We start from the raw sequence: 18,646 nt of genomic DNA, 5'->3' as shown, positions 1-18,646 counted from the left end.
ATACTGGGGACTACTCCGAGGTTTCAAAGGACTTAATATTCCATTGAAATGGCCCCCTTCTGCCATCAGATAGCCACACCTGGCTCTCCAGATAGATTCAGCCTGTGATATTCCAAACAAGTATAGCAACCCCGAAGATCCCAGAGGATGATACAGACAGAGAGGTGTTTAAGCTCAATGATTTGGAACCATCATGACATGTGGGGCCCCATGAGTAAGTCTAGTAGGAGAAGGTGGGGAAGAAAGGGAGGCTGTGAGGCAGTGGAGTGTCCCCTGGCAAAAAAAGTTGATGCCCAATTAGATTTAGAAAAAGTGACAAAGAGTTGATGCCCAATTAGGTTTAGAAAAAGCTCTTCTCTGTAAACCTCAATTACCTGTGATGCCTTATGACATTCAGCATTTACAAAGTATAATTACACAATAGTGTCTGACATTTAACGTCTATAGATAATTTAAAAGACTTCTACTTCAAAAAGGCTGCTCATGAGCAACAGTAATCACTTCAATTAGTTTGGCACCATTACAATGTAACAAGACCATTTGACTGCCTATTAGAAGCAGCCAAGCTCTTCAAGTGTGTTAATTTAGCAGTCACTGCTAATTTCTGGGCTTTGCTGTATTTGCATAGGAAAACACAACCCTCTAAGCAAGAGAGGAAGTTTTATTCCCAAACTGGCTTCCTATTCTTAGAGGGGCTTTTTATATTTTCATATAAAAAAAAATCAGGAACATATTCAATACGTGGGCATCTCTAAATAGTACTGATAAGACTCTTACCCAATTTAAACAAAGCATTAGTTCTCCAAATTTCATAGCATATCTATGTATACATATAATTATATAATACATAAACATATATATATATAGGCTAATATACAACATACACTGGACAGTATATATTATTATAACCAATATATTTATAATATCCATTATACATTATCCAATATCCAATATATAAGATACACATTAAAATGTATGTAAAGTCAAGTAGATAATATTGAAGCTGGAAAAAGCAAAAACTTTCACTTCTAAGAAAACAATCTTCAACGGCAAGCCAAACTGCCAGAGCTCGAGTTACCAACGTACAGTCTCCTTTATTATTCAATTGACACTTTTGTTACTGTTATGCTTATCATTGAGAGTACTTTGCATAAATACATGAGACTTTTTTAAAATCATATTCTTAAACATGGACATAATTTGCCTCTTACCAAAAAAGACTCTCTATTTTCTAGAGAAGAAAACTTACTGTGTTGCAGTGTTGCAGTATACGAAGTCTCTCTCTCTCTCTCTCACACACACACACCCCTAGAGATTACAACACAGGCCTTTCGACTTAAAGTTCAATAATAATGTATTTGACATGTTTCATGGCCAAGCACTGATACTAGAAGCCTGTGACCAGAAAATCTTATAAATAACTTTTGAAATCGTCTGGACTCCTGATCGAGTGCTCTTTTGCCAGAATGCAATCTTCTTTTCTTTTTTTTTTTAATATATTTTTTTAAATTTTATTTTATTTTTAAACTTTACAATATTGTATTGGTTCTGCCATATATCGAAATGAATCCACCACAGGCATACATGTGTTCCCCATCCTGAACCCTCCTCCATCCTCCCTCCTCCCTCCCCATACCATCCCTCTGGGTCGTCCCAGTGCACCAGCCCCAAGCATCCAGTATCGTGCATCAAACCTGTACTGGTGACTTGTTTCATATATGATATTATACATATTTCAATGCCATTCTCCCAAATCACCCCACCCTCTCCCTCTCCCACAGAGTCCAAAAGACTGTTCTATACATCACTGTCTCTTTTGCTGTCTCGTATACAGGGTTGCCGTTACCACCTTTCTAAATTCCATATATATGCATTAGTATACTGTATTGGTGTTTTTCTTTCTGGCTTACTTCACTCTGTATAATAGGCTTCAGTTTCATCCACCTCATTAGAACTGATTCAAATGTATTCTTTTTAATGGCTGAGTAATACTCCATTGTGTATATGTACCACAGCTTTCTTATCCATTCATCTGCTGATGGACATCTAGGTTGCTTCCATGTCCTGGCTATTATAAACAGTGCTGTGATGAACATTGGGGTACACGTGTCTCTTTCAATTCTGGTTTCCTCATTGTGTATGCCCAGCAGTGGGATTGCTGGATCATAAGGCAGTTCTATTTCCAGTTTTTTAAGGAATCTCCACACTGTTCTCCATAGTGGCTGTACTAGTTTGCATTCCCACCAACAGTGTAAGAGGGTTCCCTTTTCTCCACATCCTCTCCAGCATTTATTACTTGTAGACTTTAGGATCACAGCCATTCTGACTGGTGTGAAATGGCACCTCATTGTGGTTTTGATTTGCATTTCTCTGATAATAAGTGATGTTGAGCATCTTTTCATGTGTTTGTTAGCCATCTGTATGTCTTCTTTGGAGAAATGTCTATTTAGTTCTTTGGCCCATTTTTTGATTGGGTCATTTATTTTTCTGGAGTTGAGCTGTAGGAGTTGCTTGTATATTTTTGAGATTGGTTGTTTGTCAGTTGCTTCATTTGCTATTATTTTCTCCCATTCTGAAGGCTGTTCTTATAGTTTCCTTTGTTGTGCAGAAGCTTTTAAGTTTAATTAGGTCCCATTTGTTTATTTTTGCTTTTATTTCCAATATTCTGGGAGGTGGGTCATAGAGGATCCTGCTGTGATGTATGTCGGAGAGTGTTTTGCCTATGTTCTCCTCTAGGAGTTTTATAGTTTCTGGTCTTACATTGAGATCTTTATTTATTTATTTATTTTTCCTGAACCCTCCTCCCTCCTCCCTCCCCATACCATCCCTCTGGGTCGTCCCTCCGTCAAAGACATTGAGATCTTTAATCCATTTTGAGTTTATTTTTGTGTATGGTGTTAGAAAGTGTTCTAGTTTCATTCTTTTACAAGTGGTTGACCAGATTTCCCAGCACCACTTGTTAAAGAGATTGTGTTTAATCCATTGTATATTCTTGCCTCCTTTGTCAAAGATAAGGTGTCCATATGTGCGTGGATTTATCTCTGGGCTTTCTATTTTGTTCCATTGATCTATATTTCTGTCTTTGTGCCAGTACCATACTGTCTTGATGACTGTGGCTTTGTAGTAGAGCCTGAAGTCAGGCAGGTTGATTCCTCCAGTTCCATTCTTCTTTCTCAAGATAGCTTTGGCTATTCGAGGTTTTTTGTATTTCCATACAAATTGTGAAATTATTTGTTCTAGCTCTGTGAAGAATACCATTGGTAGCTTGATAGGGATTGCATTGAATCTATAAATTGCTTTGGGTAGTATACTCATTTTCACTATATTGATTCTTGCAATCCATGAACATGGTATATTTCTCCATCTATTAGTGTCCTCTTTGATTTCTTTCACCAATGTTTTATAGTTTTCTATATATAGGTCTTTAGTTTCTTTAGGTAGATATATTCCTAAGTATTTTATTCTTTTCATTGCAATGGTGAATGGAATTGTTTCCTTAATTTCTCTTTCTGTTTTCTCATTATTAGTGTATAGGAATGCAAGGGATTTCTGTGTGTTGATTTTATATCCTGCAACTTTACTATAATCATTGATTAGTTCTAGTAATTTTCTGGTGGAGTCTTTAGGGTTTTCTATGTAGAGGATCATGTCATCTGCAAATAGTCAGAGTTTTACTTCTTCTGTTCCAATTTGGATTCCTTTTATTTCTTTTTCTGCTCTGATTGCTGTGGCCAAAACTTCCAAAACTACGTTGAATAGTAATGGTGAAAGTGGGCACCCTTGTCTTGTTCCTGACTTTGGAGGAAATGCTTTCAATTTTTCACCATTGAGGATAATGTTTGCTGTGTGTTTGTCATATATAGCTTTTATTATGTTGAGGTATGTTCTTTCTATTCCTGCTTTCTGGAGAGTTTTTATCATAAATGGATGTTGAATTTTGTCAAAGGCTTTCTCTGCATCTATTGAGATAATCATATGGTTTTTGTTTTTCAATTTGTTAATGTGGTGTATTACATTGATTGATTTGCAGATATTGAAGAATCCTTGCATCCCTGGGATAAAGCCCACTTGGTCATGGTGTACGATCTTTTTAATGTGTTGTTGGATTCTGATTGCTAGAATTTTTGTTAAGGATTTTTGCATCTATGTTCATCAGTGATATTGGCCTCTAGTTTTCTTTTTTTGTGGCATCTTTGTCAGGTTTTGGTATTAGGGTGATGGTGGCCTCATAGAATGAGTTTGGAAGTTTATCTTCCTCTGCAATTTTCTGGAAGAGTTTGAGTAGGATAGGTGTTAGCTCTTCTCTAAATTTTTGGTAGAATTCAGCTGTGAAGCCCTCTGGATCTGGGCTTTTGTTTGCTGGAAGATTTCTGATTACAGTTTCAATTTCCGTGCTTGTGATGGGTCTGTTAAGATTTTCTATTTCTTCCTGGTCCAGTTTTGGAAATTTGTACTTTTCTAAGAATTTGTCCATTTCTTCCACGTTGTCCATTTTATTGGCATATAATTCCTGATAGTAGTCTCTTATGATCCTTTGTATTTCTGTGTTGTCTGTTGTGATCTCTCCATTTTCATTTCTAATTTTATTGATTTGATTTTTCTCCCTTCGTTTCTTGATGAGTCTGGCTAATGGTTTGTCAATTTTACTTATCCTTTCAAAGAACCAGCTTTTGGCTTTGTTGATTTTGCTACGGTCTCTTTTGTTTCTTTTGCATTTATTTCTGCCCTAATTTTTAAGATTTTTTTCCTTCTACTAACCCTGGGGTTCTTCATTTCTTCCTTTTCTAGTTGCTTTAGGTATAGAGTTAGGTTATTTATTTGAGTTTTTTCTTGTTTCTTGAGGTATGCCTGTATTGCTATGAACGTCCCCCTGAGGACTGCTTTTATCATGTCCCACAGGTTTTGGGTTGTTGTGTTTTCATTTTCATTCATTTCTATGCAAATTTTGATTTCTTTTTTCATTTCTTCTGTGATTTGTTGGTTATTCAGAAGCGTGTAGTTCAGCCTCCATATGTTGGAATTTTTAATAGTTTTTCTCCTGTAATTGAGATCTAATCTTACTGCATTGTGGTCAGAAAAGATGCTTGGAATGATTTCCATTTTTTTGAATTTACAAAGGCTAGATTTATGGCCCAGGATATGATCTATCCTGGAGAAGGTTCCGTGTGCACTTGAGAAAAAGGTGAAATTCATTGTTTTGGGATGAAATGTCCTATAGATATCAATTAGGTCTAACTGGTCTATTGTATCATTTAAAGTTTGTGTTTCCTTGTTAATTTTCTGTTTAGTTGATCTATCCATAGGTGTGAGTGGGGTATTAAAGTCTCCCACTATTATTGTGTTATTGTTAATTTCTCCTTTCATACTTGTTAGCATTTGCCTTACATATTGTGGTGCTCTCGTGTTGGGTGCATATATATTTATAATTGTTATATCTTCTTCTTGGATTGATCCTTTGATCATTATGTAGTGATCATCTTTGTCTCTTTTCACAGACTTTGTTTTAAAGTCTATTTTATCTGATATGAGTATTGCTACTCCTGCTTTCTTTTGGTCCCTATTTGCATGGAAAATCTTTTTCCAGCCCTTCACTTTCAGTCTGTATGTGTCCCCTGTTTTGAGGTGGGTCTCTTGTAGACAGCATATGTAGGGGTCTTGTTTTTGTATCCATTCAGCAAGTCTTTGTCTTTTGGTTGGGGCATTCAACCCATTTACGGTAATAATTTAAGGTAATTATTGATAAGTATGCAAGGCTATGGTTTTTCCTGTGGTCATGTATGGATGTGAGAGTTGGACTCTGAAGAAGGCTGAGATCTGAAGAATTGATGCTTTTGAACTGTGGTGTTGGAAAAGACTCTTGAGAGTCCCTTGGACTGCAAGGAGATCCAACCAGTCCATTCTGAAGGAGATCCGCCCTGGGATTTCTTTGGAAGGAATGATGCTGAAGCTGAAACTCCAGTACTTTGGCCACCTCATGCGAAGAGTTGACTCATTGGAAAAGACTCTGATGCTGGGAGGGATGGGGGCAGGAGGAGAAGGGGACGACAGAGGATGAGATGGCTGGATGGCATCACTGACTTGATGGACCTGAGTCTCAGTGAACTCCGGGAGTTGGTGATGGACAGGGAGACCTGGCATGCTGTGATTCATGGGGTCACAAAGAGTCGGACACGACTGAGTGACTGATCTGATCTGATCTGATGATCCCATTGCCATTTACTTTATTGTTTGGGGTTCGAATTTATACACCGTTTTTGTGTTTCCTGTCTAGAGAATATCCTTTAGTATTTGTTGGAGAGTTGGTTTGGTGGTGCTGAATTCTCTCAGCTTTTGCTTGTCTGTAAAGCTTTTGATTTCCCCTTCATATTTGAATGAGATCCTTGCTGGGTACAATAATCTGGGCTGTAGGTTATTTTCTTTCATCACTGTAAGTATGTCTTGCCATTCCCTCCTGGCTTGAAGAGTTTCTATTGAAAGATCAGCTGTTATCCTTATGGGAATTCCCTTGTGTGTTATTTATTGTTTTTCCCTTGCTGCTTTTAATATTTGTTCTTTGTGTTTGATCTTTGTTAATTTGATTAATATGTGTCTTGGGGTGTTTCACCTTGGGTTTATCCTGTTTGGGACTCTCTGGGTTTCTTGGACTTGAGTGATTATTTCCTTCCCCATTTTAGGGAAGTTTTCAACTCTTATCTCCTCAAGTATTTTTTCATGGTCTTTCTTTTTGTCTTCTTCTTCTGGGATCCCTATGATTCGAATGTTGTGGCGTTTAATATTATCCTGGAGGCCTCTGAGATTGTACTCATTTCTTTTAATTCGTTTTTCTTTTATCCTCTCTGATTCATTTATTTCTACCATTCTATCTTCTAATTCACTAATCCTATCTTCTGCCTCTGTTATTCTACTATTTGTTGCCTCCAGAGTGTTTTTTATTTCATTTATTGCATTATTCATTATATATTGACTCTTTTTTATTTCTTCTAGGTCCTTGTTAAACCTTTCTTGCATCTTCTCAATCCTTGTCTTCAGGCTATTAATCTGTGATTACATTTTGATTTCAAGATTTTGGATCAATTTCACTATCATTATTCGGAATTCTTTATCAGGTAGATTCCCTATCTCTTCCTCTTTTGTTTGGTTTGGTGGGCATTTATCCTGTTCCTTTACCTGCTGGGTATTCCTCTGTCTCTTCATCTTGTTTAATTGCTGAGTTTGGGGTGTCCTTTCTGTATTCTGGCAGTTTGTGGAGTTCTCTTTATTGTGGCGTTTCCTCGCTGTGTGTGGGTTTGTACAGGTGGCTTGTCAAGGTTTCTTGATTAGGGAAGCTTGTGTCGGTGTTCTGGCGGGTGGAGCTGTATTTCTTCTCTCTGGAGTGCAATGAAGTGTCCAGTAATTAGTTATGAGATGTCTATGATTTTGGGGTGACTTTGGGCAGCCTGTATCTTGGAGCTCAGGGCTGTGTTCCTGTGTTGCTGGAGAATTTGCTTGATATGTCTTGCCCTGGAACTTGTTGGCCCTTGTGTGGTGCTTGGTTTCAGTGTAGGTATGGAGGCGTTTGATGAGCTCCTGTCAATTAATGTTCCCTGGAGTCAGGAGTTCCCTAGAGTTAGGGTTTGGACTTAAGCCTCCTGCTTCCAGTTATCGGTCTTATTTTTACAGTAGTTTCAAAACTTCTCCTTCTATACAGCACCATTGATAAAACATCTACGTTAAAGATGAAAAGTTTCTCCACCATGAGGGTCACCCAGAGAGGTTCACAGCGTTACATGGAGAAGAGAAGAGGGAGGAGGGAGTTAGAGGTGACCCGGATGAGATGAGGTGGAATCAATAGAGGAGAGAGTGGGCTAGCCAGTAATCACTTCCTTATGTGCACTCCACAACTGGACTGCTCAGAGATGTTCACGGAGTTATACAGAGAAGAGAAGAAGGAGGAAGGAGACAGAGGTGGCCAGGAGGATAAAAGGGGGAATGAAAAGGAGGGAGACAGATCCAGCCAGTAATCAGTTCCCTAAGTGTTCTCCACCGTCTGGAACACACAGAAATTCACAGAGTTGGGTAGAGTAGAGAGGGGTTAGGGAGGAGACACAGGCGACCTGGTGGAGAAAAAGGAGCATCCAAAAAGGAGCGTCTCCCAGAGCGGGAGAGAGCAGTCAAGCCAGTAATCTCGCTCCCTAGTGAAAAATGGGTACTGAAGATTGGGTTCTTAAAGGTACAAAATTGGTAACAAATACATAAAAGCAAAAATTAAAAACCTAGAGTAGAGATTTTCAGATTTTCCAGAAATTTTTCTGGAATTTCAAAAATACAATGTTAAAAAAAAGAAGAAGAAAAAGAAATTTAAAAGTCGCAAAAATTATAAAGAAAATATAGGTACAAAATTGATAACAAATACCAAAAAGCAAAAGTTAAAAATATAGAATAGAGTCTTGAATTTCAAAAATACACTGTTAAAAAAAGAAGAAGAAGAAAAAGAGAGAAAACACACACACACACACACACACAAAGTCGCAAAAATTATAAAGAAAATATAGGTACAAAATTGATAACAAATACCAAAAAGCATAAATTAAAAATCTAGAGTAGAGTTTGGAATTTCAGATATACAATGTTATATAAAAGAAGAAGAGAAAGAGAGAGGAAAAAAAAAGTAACAAAAATTATTTTTAAAAAATATAGGTACAAAATTGATAACAAATACCAAAAAGCTAAAATTAAAAATCTAGAGTTTTGAATTTCCAAAATACAATGCTACAGAAAAGAAGAAGAAAAAAAAGTCACAAAAATTATAAAAAAATATATATATGAAGTTTGCTTTAAAAAAAAAAATAGGGTCTTTTTTTTTTTTTGCAAAGTAATAGTAGGTTATAAAAGTGAAAATTAAAGGAATAATAGAGGACTTATGTTTTTTAAAAAATTTTTTAAAAAGAAAGAAAGAAAGAATGATGGTAAAATAGTAAAAATATATCTAGGACTTTCTCTGGTTTTGTTGTGCGTATTGTGGGGTCAGTTCATTTTCGGCTAGTTCCTTGGTCTGACTTATATTTCTCAAGATCTATAGGCCCCTTCCTGTGTATTCAGTACTAACCACAGGGTTTTAATCTATTGCCTGTAGCTTCCCAGGTGGTTCCTTCTGTTATAGCTTCTTCTGTTTGCTGGTCTCTTCAGTGTCTGGTTTCTGCCCTGACACAAAGAGGACGGTGGTGGACACTTTTTTTTTTTTTTTTTAAGGCTCACTTGTTCAGTCGTGCTGTGGGGAGGGAGGGACGCTGCAAACAAATAACACTGGCGTGTGCTCGCAGTGCCTCAGCCACACTGGCCCTGCCCCCGCTCACAGCGTGTGTAGCCTCCCTGCCCACACTGCTCAGGCTCTAGGTTGCTCCGCCAGGAACCATCCATGGCCGGCCCTCGGCTGCTTGCACCTCCCAGGTCCAAGCCGCTCAGGTTCAGGCACTCGGGTAGTCCTCAAAGGCACAGACTCAGTTGGGCCTGTGTTTTGTGCTCTTCCCAGGTCCAAGCAGCTCAGGTGATGAGGTGTTTGGCAAGCACAATTGCTGCAACTTAACGCCTCCCCGCCACTTGGTTATCTAGGTGTACAACCGACACACCTTCTCAGGCGGATGTTCACTGTCCAGACCCCCAAGAAGTTTTAGTTAGCAAAGAAGCCTGCTTACAGTTTTGTAGATAATGTCTCTCTGGGGCCACGATTGCCCCCTTCCGGCTCTGGCTGCCTGTCACCGGAGGGGGGACGGTCTGCAGCCGGCTATCTCTGTACAATCCTTTGTTCCATGTGCAGGCCTGGCGGTGTCTTAGGTTAGGGCTGGCTTTTCGCGTGGTAGATATCCCACAGTCTGGTTTGCTAGCCCAAATTATTTCGCTCAGATAGCGCTCGGAGTATTCAGGCCAGATCCTTACTCTAAGCGATGCAGCCCGCCCCGCGCCTCCCTGCCCAGCCCCCGCTTGCTAGTGGCGTGTGCAGGCATCTGCGCTGCTTCTCGGCTGGGGGAGTTACCGTAGGGCTCGTAATCTGCGGGTTTTAATTGTTTATTTTTCCTCCCTGTTATGTTGCCCTCTGTGCTTCCAAGGCTCGGCACAGATTCGGTAGTGAGAAGGTTTCCTGGTGTTTGGAAACTTCTCTCTTTTTAAGACTCCCTTCTCAGGACAGAGCTCCGTCCCTCCCTCTTTTGTCTCTTTTTTTGTCTTATATATTTTTCCCTACCTCCTTTCGAAGACATGGGTTGCTTTTCTGGGTGCCTGATGTCCTCTGCCAGCATTCAGAAGTTGTTTTGTGGAATTTACTCAGCGTTTAAATGTTCTTTTGATGAATTTGTGGGGGAGAAAGTGTTCTCCCTGTCCTACTCCTCCACCATCTTAGCTCCTCCCCTGCAATCTTCTTTTCTAACTGGTATTCTCCTGATTCTAATCTCCTTGGGCTCTGACCTCATCTATCACTATTAGCTACTTATTTAGGCAGGTATATCCTCTTTTGATATTGAAAAGGCTTCAAAGATTCCTCTACTTTTTTATGCAGTATAGCTCACACATTTCATATTACATAAAATATCCACTTACAAACCATGGTATTCCATGCTTCTTATACTCACAAAGTTGTATAATCATCACCACTATCTAATTACAGAATATTTTTTAACCCCAGAAAAGAAACCCCACATCAATTAGCAGTCACTACCATTCCCCCTCCCTTGAAAAATTAATCTACTTTATGTCTCTCTGAAATTGCCTTTAAAACATTATACATAAGTGGAATCATATCATCTGTGGCCTTTTTTATCTGGCGTCTTTCACTCAGCATAAGGTTTTCAAAGTGCATGCATGGTGTACCACGTATAAATACTTCATTCCTTTTAATGCCTGAATAGTATTCTATGTTATGGCTATACCACATTTTACTTATCCATTCATGACGTCATGGAAACTTGAGTTGTATCCACTTTTGGGCTACTTTAAATAGAACTATTAATACTTATGTACAAGTTTTTGTGTAAGTGTATGTTTTTATTTCTCTTGGATATTACCATGGAGTAGAATTGCTGGGTTATAGGGTAAATCTATTTTCAGTCATTTAAGACACTGCCAAACTGTTTGTCAAAGTGATCACATCATTTTGGATTCCTGCCAGCAACACATGAGGGTTCTAAATTCTCCACATCTTTTCCCACATCTTAGTGGGTATAAAATGGTACCTCATTGTGACATAGGATGTCTTTCCATTTATTGAAATTTTCTTTAACTTCTTTCAATAATGCTTTATAGTTTTCAGTGTCCCAGGGGCATGACTTCTTCTCTCAGCCAGGTAATTGACAACTCTGCCTTAGCCTTCACTTCCAGAGCCTCAAGGTCTGCCAGAGTGAGAGTGTGGGGACTTCTTGGGCCTTTACTATTGGTGTGTAGATCCCTCAGCATGCACACAGCCTACATCTGTGTGTGGCCTTACAGATTCCCAAGAATACGTCAAAGTGTTTCAAAACCCTGATGAGATATCATTCCTCAACTTTTTCTTTCAGCATTTGTCTACTTTTTTTTTTTTTTTTTTTTTTGCCCTATTATCCCCACTTCAGGGATCCTCAAAGCTAAACTAAAAATACTTTTGACAAATGCCCTTGGAAAATAACTTATTACTAAATGAGCTTTGAGTCAGAACAAATAAAGGTAGCCTTAAGTGGGGTGCTCCAGGGAACTGCCAGACAAGTCAAATAACATTTTTCTAGAAATAAGGCTTTGAAAGAACTCCAGCTCCCTTCTGTACCCTTTGGTGGTTTCCTGGGTAACAGGTTTTCAGTGTGATTGTGGACTGTTGGCTTTAAACTCACCGCAAAGTTCAAGTGAGGGGAACAGGAATAAGGCAAATTCAATGCCACAATGATCACTGTTCTTACTGAGATTCAGCCAGTTTTCTTGAATAAATGCTCCTCAGATTGCTATAAGCTTTTGTTTAATTTCCAGAGCTCTGAAAAGTTGATCCTGGCAATTTTTTCCCCAGTTTTCTCATGGAAAAATGAAACAAGAGAATTTTTGGAGCTATTTATTCTATCAGTTTCACTCAAGTCAATCCAAAAATCCTCCTTTTCTAAGATCCCAATTCTTCGATTTGATTCAATCTGTCCCCAAATTATATTCTAATCACTTACTTTCTTCTCATCCTCCTCCAATTACCAGAATTCTCCACTCCAATCAAATTGATTTCCTTTCTGTTGCCTAAATATGTCGTGTTCATTCCTGCCTGAGGCCTTTGTTATGTTCTCCTCACTTGCACTGTGCCCTTCCCCGCTCTGTGACCATCAAACTCCTGTGCACCCATGCAGTCCTGCTCACGTTCCCTTTCCCTGAGCACTCCAACCCACTCAGCGCTTCTCCTCCTCTCTCCTGACAGAACCTAAGTCTCTTACATTCATTGTATCAGCTGACTTTATTTTCTGATACATGGCTCTTTTTTCATGAATCATATCTTATCTAATAAACCAGACTTTAAGCCACTTGAAAATGAGTCCACCTTACAAGTCCACACTTAAATTATGATGACTCCTGAACTGAACCAGACAGAAGGAGACCAGATTCCTTTGAAACTGGTTCACAGCCACTTTCACACCTTCATTCTTCTATCTGTATTTTCTTAAATACAATGTTCCTTCTGGGCACAAATTAAATGAATTGGCATTCCTTCTCTGTAACAGGAGAAAGAGAGACTTTTAAGAATTGCACCAACTGGCTTTTTTTCTATGATGAGCTTCAGAAAACATTAGACAGTAACTTGAAAAATATATGAATAAGAGTGAATCTCCCGCAAATTTTTAAAGCAGATAAATATGGAAAATGAACAGGTATTCTCTTAGGGTTGATTTTTACCAACTTAGCATATGGTTTATTTAATCTGATATATTTTTCTTCTTAGTTTCATTATGCATGTCCAAGGATTTACTAATGACACAGTAAACTCAAATCAATTTGCTTACTTATCCATTTGAGTAGTAAGGTGTGTGTGTGTGTGTGTGTATCTAATGCTCTGTGGAACACCTAGTAAATGGTAGTTAAAAGATAATAGATAATCATTATCAATATCATCAATAGCAGCAGAGAAAAGAAATTCCCACCACTGAGATTCCCTGAGCTTGTCATAATTCAAATTCTAAGATGCTCAACATGGAAAAGAAAATAGTTATTATGAGGCAATAGTAGAGTAAAATATGGTATATTAACAGCAGAACAGAATCATGCATATATTACATGACTATAAACAATTATATTTCTATATACTGAATGTTTGTCACCCCAAAATTCCTATTTTGAAAATCTGATCCTCAATGTGAGAGTATTTAGAGGTAGGGTTTTTGAGAGAAACTAGGTCATGAGGGTATAATCATCATGAATGTCACTGGCACCCTTATAAAAGACACCCCAGAGAGATTTCTTGCTCCTTCTGCCATGTGAGGACACAGTAAAAAGATGGCTGTCTATCAACCTGGAAATGGGTTCTACCAAGTATCTAATCTGCTGGCACCTTGATCTTGGACTTCCAAGCCTACAGAACTGTGAGAGATAAGTTTCTGTGTTTATAAGCCAGTCTCTGGTATTTTGCTATAGCAGCCCAAATGGACTAAGACATCTATGTAACATTGTTCAAATAGTAATTAAATCTTGGTCATCAGTCCATCCCCAAAAACAGGCTCTCATGGTGAGCAAAAGAGAAATAAAAAATAATGGACACTTAAGGCCACATACTAACAGTCTCATGAAATAAAACAGTGCTTCTTAATAAACTTATTCAAGTTACTCTTCCTAAGAGGTAGCAAGACCACTTTTCTCAAGTTCCTTTTGATTAGATTTTAAGTACATCCACCTGCTTTGAAAAACTCAAGTGGCTGAGATGAAATAGGGCATCAGTGATCTTCAACCATCATTCAAGGCTTTGTTTTCCTAGTTTGAATGATGGTTCAGGTAAAACTTACTTTTACCCGGAGTTGTCAAATATTTCATGAGTATATTTTCCTATATTGAAACACCAAGACTTCTTTTTCCATTTTGCCTTCTAATAGCTTCTGTCAGCCTGGCATGGCTCCCTCTCTGACTTCATGTGCAACCATTCGCCCTGACTCTGACACCAGTGATGTTGGTCTTCATGTTCCTGTCTCAAGGTCTGTGCACTTAGTGTTCCCTTGTTACCGTGAAGGCTCCTCCCTCAGGTTCCTGCAAGGTGTGCTCACCCCTAGCCTTAGGTCTCTGCTCCAGTGTTACTCTATCAGGAAGGCCTTCCTTGACAACCTATTTAAACTAGCAACCACCCCAACCTCAGCACTTTGCACCCCACTTCCCTGACTTACTCTTTTCCTTAGCAGTCACCACTAACTGAAACAATACATCTTATTTGTTTATTGCATGCTTCCCCAAACCAGAATGTAAGCTATACAAGATCAGGGATTTGCACCTCTTTCATTCACTGCTTTATCCCCAACATCTTACATAGAGTAGATGCCTAAAAGATACTGCAATGAGGGACTTCCCTGCTGGTCCAGTAGTTGAGAATCCACCTACCAGTGAAGGGAACCCAGGTTTGATCCTTGGTCTAGGAAGATCCCACATGCCTTGGAGCAACTAAGCGCTCAGGCCACATCACTGAGCCTGTGCTCCTCAACAGGATAAACTCGGACGCCTTCAGGGGTTAGGCAGGTAAAGCAAATGTGAGAAAAAGCAACAGGGATGAAAGCATGACAGATACTTTCAGAAGCATGATGGGCAGAGCTGACATGAAAGGGCACAGCAACCACACTGTCTGTGCAATCTGTAAAGCTATTCAATGCCAAAGCAGTAAGGTGGCGCTATGCTGGGCCACAAAGCTATCAGAAAAGATGTGGGTCCAAGGGCAAAAGCGCCAGTTTTTAAGGCCACCCCATGGACAAAAGCATGGCTTTGGGTGCATTTTGACCAGAGCCAGAAACAATCACCTTGAAAATGCTCTGAGTCTTGAAAGGCTGCTCCATCTGTGAAATTAAAATTAAAACAGAAACAAAAAAACTTCCATTGGCCTGATACTGAGAAAAAGAAACTGTCAATTTAGATGTCTCAATTCTCCTTCAAAAGTGAAAGTAAAACAAACATTTTCATTCAAAAATATGAGAGTTTCCTACTCACAGATGTTTCCTGAGAGAAGTATGAAAGGATGTACAAGAGTAAGAAGAAAACTGATTCTAAACATATGGAGGAAGATGTGAGAAGCATCAATGAACAAATAAATTGGTTTGTAAAAAGTTAGAAACTAAGCATGAATCGATGGTAAAAGTCAAGAATATTAACTAATTCTAGGAGTTTTTCTTAAAGTGAAAACTAAGCTAGATATAAATATGAAAGAATACAGGGAAGATATTGGAAGTAAAGAATTCTAAGATCTTACAGTTTTGGAGAAGAATATAGAGATACTGATTCTTAGCTTTAATCAAAGTATGTATGTGGCAATTGTTTCATCAAAAGAATAGCATATCTAAGTCTCAAAGAGCAAACAAGTTAGACTAATATAAGGGAGAAAGTGATTTTAAAATAGAAGCAATGTAAATAGAGAACACAAAATTACTATACAATAGAATAAATCCAAATGTTTTAGTAACAACTAAAAAATAAATAAACTCAACAGCTCAAAGAAAGAAATGCTGAGATTAGATTTTTAACTCTTGTATTTTCCATTGAAGTGGTTACCTTGAGGTGGGTGGGAGGAGGTTACTGACATGAATGGAAATTTTTTGGAATGATGGAAATTTTCTATCTTCATCTGAGTTGGGGCTACAGAGGTATATACATAACAATTCAGGAAGCTTTACTTTTAAAATGTGTATATTTTCCTATAAGTAAGTTTTTAAACAATGTGACTGTTAAATGCATATTTAAACAAAGTTAAATACTAAACATGCTTTATATTATTTATTAATTTCAACTTAGCTGACTTTTAAAGTATTTTCAAGATAATACATTTTTCTGAATCTCCCTTGAACATTTTTTTTAACCTCCCAGCCACTATGCATGCAAAAATGTTTGTACTACTTTGAAATGGCACAAAAAGGGAAGTAGAACTTACAAAGTATCAGGGGAGAGCTTGTTTTTAGTGGGAGAATCAAGTCAGGCTCCCAGCAGGAAGTGGTCTTAGAATCAAGTCATGAAGGTTGGTTAAGATATAAAATAGCCAAATGGGGCAGGTAAAGTGAAGACATGCCAAGTGGAGGAATCCAACTGGGCACCCATGAAGGAGGAAATGTTAAGAAAAGATTAGAACCAAGGGTTTTTAGTGTTGGTTTTTTTTAAGCTTTCCTTCTTCATTTATTCCACAATTATCTATTACTCACCATATGCTAAGCACTAGAAATAGGCAAACAGTAGGACATACAGCCTGTTATCAAGTAGGTTACAAACTATCCTCATCCTCATACAAACTGTCATGAGGATATTTGCATATTTGCAAGTTCACTTAATTAATTTGTAACTACAAAATCAATACTTGCGGCACTCATGATTATTAGAGAAATGCAAATCAAAACTACAACAAAGTATCACCTCACACCAGTCGGAATGGCCATTATTAAAAAGTCCACAAACAGTAAATGCTAGAGAGAATGTGGAGAAAAGGGAACCCTCCTACCCTGTTGGTGGGAATGTGAATTGATGCAGCCACTATAGAAAACAGTATGGAGGTTCCTTAAAAACATAGAACTTTCATGTGATCCAGCAATCCCACTCCTGGTCATTAATCTGGAGAAAAACATAATCTGAAGGATACATGCACCCCAATGTTCACTGCAGCACGAGTGACAATACCCAAGATATGGAAGCAACATAAATGGATAAAGAAAGGGATAAAGATGTGATACAATCTTACAACTGGATAATATTCAGCCATAAAAACAAAAGAATGAAATAATGCCATTTCCAGCAACAGGGATGGACCTACTGATTATCATACTAAGTGAAGTAAATCAGACAAAGACAAATATCCATATGACATCACTTATATATGGGATTGGAAATATGAAACAGACTTATTTACCAAACAGAAACAGACTCACAGACATAGACAATGGGCTTTTGGTTACAAAGGGAGAAGGGGAGGCATGGATTGGGAATTAGAGATTATTACATGCAAACTATTACATATAAAATAGATAAACAACAAGATCCTACTATATATCACAGGGAACTAGATTCAATATCCTGAAATAAACTATATTGGAAAAGAATAGGAAAAGGCATATGTATTTATATGTACAGCTGAATCACTTTGCTATACACCAGAAACACAACATTGTAAGTCAACTATACTTCAATAAAAAGAAAATACTTGTGGCAGTTTCACAGTCATCTGTGGATAGGGGTATGAATGGGATGCAATTTGAGTCACTCAAATCCATTTCTGCCGGAGGCCAAACAAGCCAATGCTCTGCCTTCTGTTTCAGCTTTCACACTGTAAACAAACATCCGTTTTGCACTCTATTTAGTGCTACAGTTCTCATGTCTTTACACTTTTCATGGGTGATTTCACTGTTTTTAAGCTTTTTATTGAAATATGTTTGATATACTGTATAAATTTAAGGTGAACATGCTGATTTGACACATTGACACATAGTAATATGAATGCCATTGTGGTAATTAGCAGGGACAGAGGGGTTTGAGAGTGGGCAAGCAGTGGTGTTCCCAGGAAGGGGCACTGTAAGAATGAAAGAACAGAGAACAAGACATGTTAGGGGAACAGCCAGGATGGAGAAGAGGAACATGAATCACAAATGGGGAACCCCAAAGGTTTCTGAGTGGGACAGAAATAAGGAGTCTGCAGCAGAGTACAGGGGCTGGGGATGTGGTATGGAGGCTGCTACAGCAGTTGTCTGCAAGTGACCTTGAACTTGAGCTGGTGGGCCTTGGCAGCAGTGGGCAGAGCTGACAGACAAAGCTAACGTCCTCTGTTCAATCCACTCAACAATGCAGAAGTGGAGAAAAGAAGACAGGTACCCACTCCTTGTAAGCACACTCTGAAGTGCGTATCTGAACATGTATGCAGGAGACATTCTCTGAGGACAGAGATAAAGCCCAGGAGGCAGCCCACAAAATAAGCCAGCTCTGCAAATACCAGACACAAATCTTGGGGGTTGGAGCTCTCTGTTTAGGAACTCCACATTTTAGAAAAAGAAAGTAAAACCTGGGCCCTACCCCAGACAGAGAACGGAACTGGAGACCCCTTATGAAGCTGGACTCTCAAAGGGCCACACCCACTAGACAAGAGCTAACAGAAAGTTTGTGCTGCAGAAACATGCAGTTAGGCACCTGTGCCCAAAGGCCAAGCCTTACTCTCATTGTGTGGGCAGAAGGATCCGAAAGTGAGAATTTAAAGTGAACCCAAAGTGACAGTGCTCCTAGGGCCCTGGCAGAAGCACCTGTCAAATCAGCCTCAAGGAATGCTCTCAAAGTTCCAGTTAACATAGACTCACAATTAAGTTTACAAAGTTCACAAGAGAAAAAGGCACCTTAGACAAGAGTCAACAGAAATAACTATCAATACAAGCAGGCCCCAGAAGACTTCAGATATTAGGATTCTCAAGTATAAAATATATTGAATGCTTAATATACTTAATATTTAATATATTCAAAGAAATAAAGAATTAAA

At 38.5% G+C, this 18,646-nt stretch overlaps 1 protein-coding gene across 31 annotated transcripts in view; it reads right to left on the bottom strand.

The window, feature by feature from the left end:
- LOC147367073 (GTP-binding nuclear protein Ran-like) overlaps positions 1-18,646 on the bottom strand; it is a 462,878-nt gene that overhangs the window by 310,870 nt on the left and 133,362 nt on the right. The gene's annotated exons all lie outside the window — the stretch shown is intronic.

Source organism: Bos grunniens, chromosome 8 (genome assembly GCF_055505025.1).
Source record: "Bos grunniens cultivar Pamir isolate PY7600 chromosome 8, Bosgru_T2T1.0, whole genome shotgun sequence".
Lineage (NCBI taxonomy): Eukaryota > Metazoa > Chordata > Mammalia > Artiodactyla > Bovidae > Bos > Bos grunniens.
This window is presented reverse-complemented; position numbering and strand designations above follow the sequence as displayed.